General features: G+C 46.6%; 1 long non-coding RNA gene across 2 annotated transcripts; it reads left to right on the top strand.

The window, feature by feature from the left end:
* The first annotated feature begins 2,192 nt into the window (after positions 1-2,192).
* LOC308504065 lies at positions 2,193-5,624 on the top strand. 2 transcript variants are annotated; one of them, XR_013994294.1, is made up of 12 exons: positions 2,193-2,261; positions 2,604-2,656; positions 2,916-2,999; positions 3,218-3,268; positions 3,614-3,646; positions 3,813-3,858; positions 4,123-4,169; positions 4,349-4,383; positions 4,575-4,611; positions 5,017-5,068; positions 5,305-5,334; positions 5,497-5,624. It is a non-coding gene; the product is annotated as an uncharacterized lncRNA (long non-coding RNA). The 2 variants fall into 2 exon arrangements; XR_013994295.1 differs by having other exon boundaries at positions 2,212-2,261; positions 3,176-3,268.
* The last annotated feature ends 631 nt before the right edge of the window (positions 5,625-6,255 follow it).

Below are 6,255 nucleotides of genomic sequence, written 5' to 3' on the forward strand. Positions count from 1 at the left end.
GCTCAAGGTGCCGTGTTCAATCTTAATTGCATGGGGCAGAGCCCACTATCCCTTGCGGAACTCGAGGAGTCGAACTGGCACCCTTGTGGTTGAGAGCCCACTGATCAATGTGAGAATCAAACTGGCAGCCTTCGGAGTTAGGAGCATGGAGCTCTAACAGCCTGAGCCACTAGGCCGGCCCCTCAAATAGCTTTTTTAACTGGAATTTCCTCCCCAGGTCTGTTTATCTACCCTTCAAGGCTCAGACACTCCATAAAGCAATCCCCAATTCCCATTCTGGCATATAACCTGCCTAGCCCTGTCTGTCTGCTCTGGAACTTCTGGATTTCCCATAGTTTATCTTTCATTTTCTACACATTTTGTTACAATGTTTCAATCATGTACTTGAACAAGCAATACTTAATGAGTAAACGAATTTATTTCAGTTCATAACTGTGTTCAAACCGGAATTCTCTCAATATTGTGTAGTGTCAACTGTGATGTTATCCTAGGGACACATGGAGACAATATTGCCCCCAAAGGAGTGAAAATTGGTTCTTGGTGGGGGAAGGAGGGCAGGAAAATCTTAGATATTAAAAAGGTTTTTGAATGGGGTTGATAGATGATGTAATACAGAATTGTACACGTGAAATTATGTAATTTCATTAACAATTGTCACCCCAATAAATAAATTTTAAAAAAAACCACCCAAACCAAAAAAAAAAAAAAAAAAAAAGGTTTCTGGCCCTCCAAAGGGCTACAGTACATAAGCAGATATACAGTATATCAGTGGTATGAAAATTTCTTGGGGGGGGGCGGATTGGAGAAGGAAATGTCTCTTTAAGGCTCCTGGGGAGGGGGAGACATCAATGAAAAAAAACTGAAAACAGTACCCAGGGATCATTCCACCTGTTTCCTGTGCGTGTGCTTGCTCTCTGGCTACCTTGAGAACAGCGTGTGATGACAGCAAAAGCAGTGGTCAAACGGGCAGGCTCTAGAATCAGACTGCCTGGATTTGCACCTTGGCCCTGAAGTTTCTCAGCGGGGTAACACCAAGCAAGTTACTTCACCTCCCTGGGTCTCAGGTTCCTCATCTATGACATGACCTTAGCACTTCACTCCTAGCGTTGTAGATCAAGTGAGGTCATTCAGAAGAGCCGTGCACAAAGAGCTTAGTAAATACAGATGGTGCCCCCAAAATGTATGCACATTTTAACAAAGGAAAACCCTGTGTTAAAATGTAATAATATATGCCAATAATAAAAGATGAATACAAGGTAGGCGTATACATTTTTTTGCCGCCCGCCCCCGTATTGATAAAACTTGCACGTGTGTTTGCACACACACAAATCCCTGTGCAGCGATGCCGGTGGGTCTCAGTGACCAGTCTGTAGACGACTGGAAGCACCGTGCCAATCAGGAGGGGAGATGCAGGTCGCTCAACAGCTCTTTTTACACCTGGGGTCCCTCACCTATAAAACGGGAGTAGTTATTGTACCTACGTCTTGGGAGTTTGGAAGACTAATCATCCACTCATTACTGTGCTTAAAGTGGTGCTCCTAACGTTAACCCTGCTACAAGCCAAGCTCCTAGCGAAATCGGACGGGACAGCGGGACATTTGTGGCCAGCGAGGAAAAATCAGACACCGTCGTAAGACTCCAATGGAGCACCTACGGCCTGATTCGCTACCCGAAACGGCTTCACGCAAGGGACCTCCTCCTGAGCTCAGCCCAGCCCGGGGCTCAGTACCTGTGTCACCTCCTGAGCTGGGGACACTGAGCACCAGGCCCGGAATGCGCGCGGGGCGGCTGGCGTGGAATGGAGACGACACCGGTCAAGAAGAGTTCAGAAGATTTAGGATCCATACAGGCGGGCCCTGCACACGGGTTTAGGGCGTGTGTGGGAAAGAGGAGCTCACAGGAAAGAGTGTGGGGCAGGCGGCTGGGACCCAGACCAAACGTCAGTCCAGGAAACGCAGGAAACCGCCCGGAGCCCCAACGCTCCAGTGCCCAGGCCGCCGTTCTGAATCCGGGTCTCAGCGCGGTGAGGCGTGCTCGGGTACTGCCCTAAGGCGCACGCGCGCCTTTTTCGCGCCGCTGGGGCGCGCGCTCCACGCCCGCCTTCTTTGGAAATCTCTACCCACAACTCCCCAGGCTCCCACGCACCCTCCTCGTGCGCGTGCGCCCGCCACAGTCCCGCCCTCAAATCCCATGGGTCTCTGCGGGATGGTATTTAAGTGTTTCACGGTGCGCCTTCGGTCTCGTTCATTCTGCGCCTCTCGGTGAGTGTACTGTGTGTTTCATAAAGAAACCGCCGCGTGAGCGTGGCGCACCTTTGGCCGCCGTCTGGGTTGCACTTATTTAATTGGCGGGGTGGGGGACCTTGGCCATGGCCTCCAGGCCTCGAATCTGCTGCAGGGCTTTCTGAAGGACAAAATGGCGATGGCAGACGGTGCTTGCGGCCGTCTCTGTGTGATGAGAACCTTTTCACAGACCTGTACTGAGTTCCGTGAGGATGAGAACCTCTGAGGAGACTGGCCTTGCGCAGCCGATGCAGAAGACTCTCCGGAAAACAAAGCGTTTGCGAAATACCCAGTGCTGACCTAAGGTTTTCTCGTCTGCAGGGTTCAGGGGCAAGTTTGACCGCCAAAGAACCGGGAACAGCCCTTTTGTTCAAGTGAGTGCTTACGGCTGTCCCTGACCATGGTTCTTTCATTGTCGAGTGTTTGGGAGGCCGATGGATGTGCTACGGGGATGATGTTAAGAATTGAACTCTCTCTTTCTGAGGGATGAGTGGAGAAAACGTAAAAATTCTGAGTAGCACCATCTGCCGCAAATGTTTGGGGTTTCTTTTTAGCTCGGAGGTGGTAAGGCCCTAACACGAGGCAGGCTGCAAGGTCTAAAACGAAGTGAAAGGTGCGCTCCGTTTTTTTCAGACATGGCTCAGTTTAAAAGAACTTAACAGGTTGGAAGATGGGACGAAATCTTTGTGCAAATCAAGTGTTACGGGGATGCTCCAGGTGTGTATACAACGGTTTATGCAATCGTGGGTGGGGGCAGTGTCTCGATGGGCGTCACATTGGGCGGGCCACTCCGTGATGAATCTATAACGACAAGCATATGACTGAGCTCGGAAGTGATGTCATCTTAATACTGAGGAGTGGGCCAAGACTACTCAAGTACTCCTCCTTTGCAGGCTGCCCTCGGTACATATAAGGCCGCCCTTTTCTGTTCCCAGGGTCTCATCCCCAATCCTGAGGAATTCAGCTGTGTCCCGGGGTGACTACAGGTAATTGTTCAAATGGGATTGGGGTGTCAGCTCTCCAGGGTTCCTCACAACCGGGAGAGCACAGGGGCAGTGGAGTGGTGTTGCTTTTTGCTCCTTCCAGCTTGTTCCTCTTGGAATGATTTTTTTCCTGGGGAGGGAAAGAACAACCAGCAACACGGTTGGTTTTTGAGAGGGTGTGCTTTTCCTTCACCCACGTCACTGTCAGATGATTTGAATTGTTAATGCTGATGTTCCGTGAGGTATGACAGTTAATAGCATGTTAGAGTTCTGATGGCAGTTTCTATTCATGAAGAAATGTTGGTCTATCCTAATACTTTTAAGTAATTATTTGCTCCTTATTTGCAGACTGTCCTGATGATATATTCATCTATCTTAATGGTAAGTTGCTTCTCTCGTGGTAAATTAACATGTGAACCCATTATCCGAAGGATAGCATCATCATGGGTTGTTGTGATGTTTTGTTACCAGAGCCCTAATTGACCCATATAGCATGCTGATTCCCATTGGTCCTTCTAGTAATGATTCTTAATCTCTCATCTACTAGATGCCCATTGATCTGCCTGGGGTTGAACTGGAAAGAGTTGGAAGTGGTGAGTACTTGTAACATGGTTGTAGCTTGCCCCAGAGTCCGGTACCAGTGAGGAGAGCAAGCATCCGTCTTAACCCCTGTTCTAGCCCCAGAGCCAGTAATGGTGAACCCACTGGGGCTAACTGGGAGAGAGGATGAGAACTTGTTCCATGAGGAACTGTCTGAGATACAACAAATAGCCTGTAGATAGCATTTGGTTAGTTTTTCTTGGCTAGCTAGAATAGCTTTGGCTGTTTTATTTTCCTAATTTCATGATCTCATTTAGGAGCAGCTTGTTCCTGTGTACTACTGAAAAGCTGACAGAGTTAAAAGGTTAGTTGATTAATGTCTGGTTTATATCACCAAGTAGTCGGTTTCTATGATGAATCAAACTAGCTCACTATGACTTACACAATGAAAACATTTGAACACCTGAGAAACTGGAGAAGACGGTAGTAGGGGGATACGATGTGTGAGGAACTTTTGTCACCCATAGCTTTGTCTTTCCCTAGGTGCTGTTAACAGTAACCTGTTTAGCCACTAGAAGGTGAGTGGTTTTCATATGTGTTGGTGCATGTTGGGTAAAAAAGGCCTATACATACATGATGATTTACATGGAATCTCGTTCGGCTGATGAATTGCTGTTGAGACTCGGAAATCTGATTTTCTAGGAACTGGCTCAGGTGGGAACAACAATGCAAGAAATAAGCATTGCTGACCCAATCTTGTTTGTTTCAGGTCCGGCACCTTCTCTGGAGCCCAAGAATGATTTGAGGTAAATCCCTTTGCAACATTTTCAGTCTAGGGCTGCTATATAAGATTTGTCAGTTTTTGTATGGCACTTTAGTCTGGATACCGGTGCAAAGACGTGAACCCATTGGCTTAATCCAGTTTGTCTTTGGCCATTACTGAACCACTCACCAGTGATGAGTTCAATACCGCCCCAGTCTGATCACTATGACTGAAAGGTATTTTCTGAGCTGTGAGCTTGCCTTGGAGTGAAAAGTGACAATGGGTAGTTCATTGAGTAGGCTTTACAGCCAGCAGGAAGTTCTTCAGACTAGTTGGTTGTTCCTATAAAATGTGTTAAAGCCTACATAGTCTATACAGGTGTACCTTTTCCCCAAGCAACAGGGACTCCTAGGGCTGGGGACTTAAGTTTCCAATCGATCTTTTGCAGGGAAAGTGTAAGCCAAGCCACATTTCTGCTCAATTCCACTCTGAAGTTAGAGGTGAGTAAACTTAGGTGCCGGGTGTGGGCCAAGCTAAAATTTCCCGGTGAAGAAACATTCACATGTCTTACCTCCTGTCCTCGTCCCAGAGCCTGTAAAGGTGAACCCACTGGGGCTGGCTGGGGGAGAAGAGGAAAGTTTGTTCCAGAAGGAGCTGTCTGAGGGATCATAAGGATTTCTGGACATGGGGAAGGGAGAATTAAGTCACTTGTTGAAAATTTGTATATTTTTTCCAGGTCTAAAGAAAGAACAAATTCTGTATGATGGTAGGTATCTGCCTGTGTACTGGTGTTTCGTATTTAATACAGACATGATGATTTAATAAACAGAAAAGCAAGTGGAGGTGGAAATTGGTTTAAATTAGCCCCTTATAAACTCAGTGCGTATTCTTTCCCGTTCAGTAAACTCACTTTTCTTTTTCTGTACAGGAATCCAACTCGGAGGACATCAAAAGGGGAATTTTCAAGTCATTTCTTGTACCATGTAGAATTAACAGAATTCAATTTAACACATGCAATCATTTCAGTCTTTAAATAAAACATTTTTTGTTTTTTTTAATCTTCACTGTGACTCGTGTTTGAGTGGGTCTAGATTAGCTATTCACCTAAATAGGTACAACTGCTATGGCAGGTGAACATTTGAGAATTTACAGGCTCATCCAAATGGGTTCCTGTCCCCATGCATACCTAGTGTTTTCAAATCTGCTTATTTGGTCCTGGGCAAGCTCACTGGCTTTGGGGGTAAAGGAAGGGCGGTGGCCTAGTGCATGGGTGGGGGTGGTGGGGGTGTATGCGCATGGTTAGGTCAATGATTCTGTCTTTAAAGCAGTTAATGAGATTTTTCTAAGCCTGGAGAGTGAAATCTAGGCAGCTAACATGCACTCTAACCCCTTGCCCCTGCCGCCTCCAGGTAATTGTGATATAAGTTCAGAAGATTACATTTCTCAATATTTGATAGAATAGACAGCAAATAGTGATGAATTAAGGGATCCCCACCTATTAACACGTAAGTTTCAGAATACAGCCCATACCTGGGGAATTGGTTCCAGGGTCCCTGCAGATACCAAAATCCAAGGATGCTCAAGTCCCTGACATAAAATAGTGTATTTGCCTATAATCTGCACACTCTTGGTCTTTAAGTCACCTCTAGGCTGCTTAATACAATGTAAGTGCTGTGCAAGTACTGTT

Source organism: Rhinolophus hipposideros (genome assembly GCF_964194185.1).
Source record: "Rhinolophus hipposideros genome assembly, chromosome: 10".
NCBI classification, from domain to species: domain Eukaryota; kingdom Metazoa; phylum Chordata; class Mammalia; order Chiroptera; family Rhinolophidae; genus Rhinolophus; species Rhinolophus hipposideros.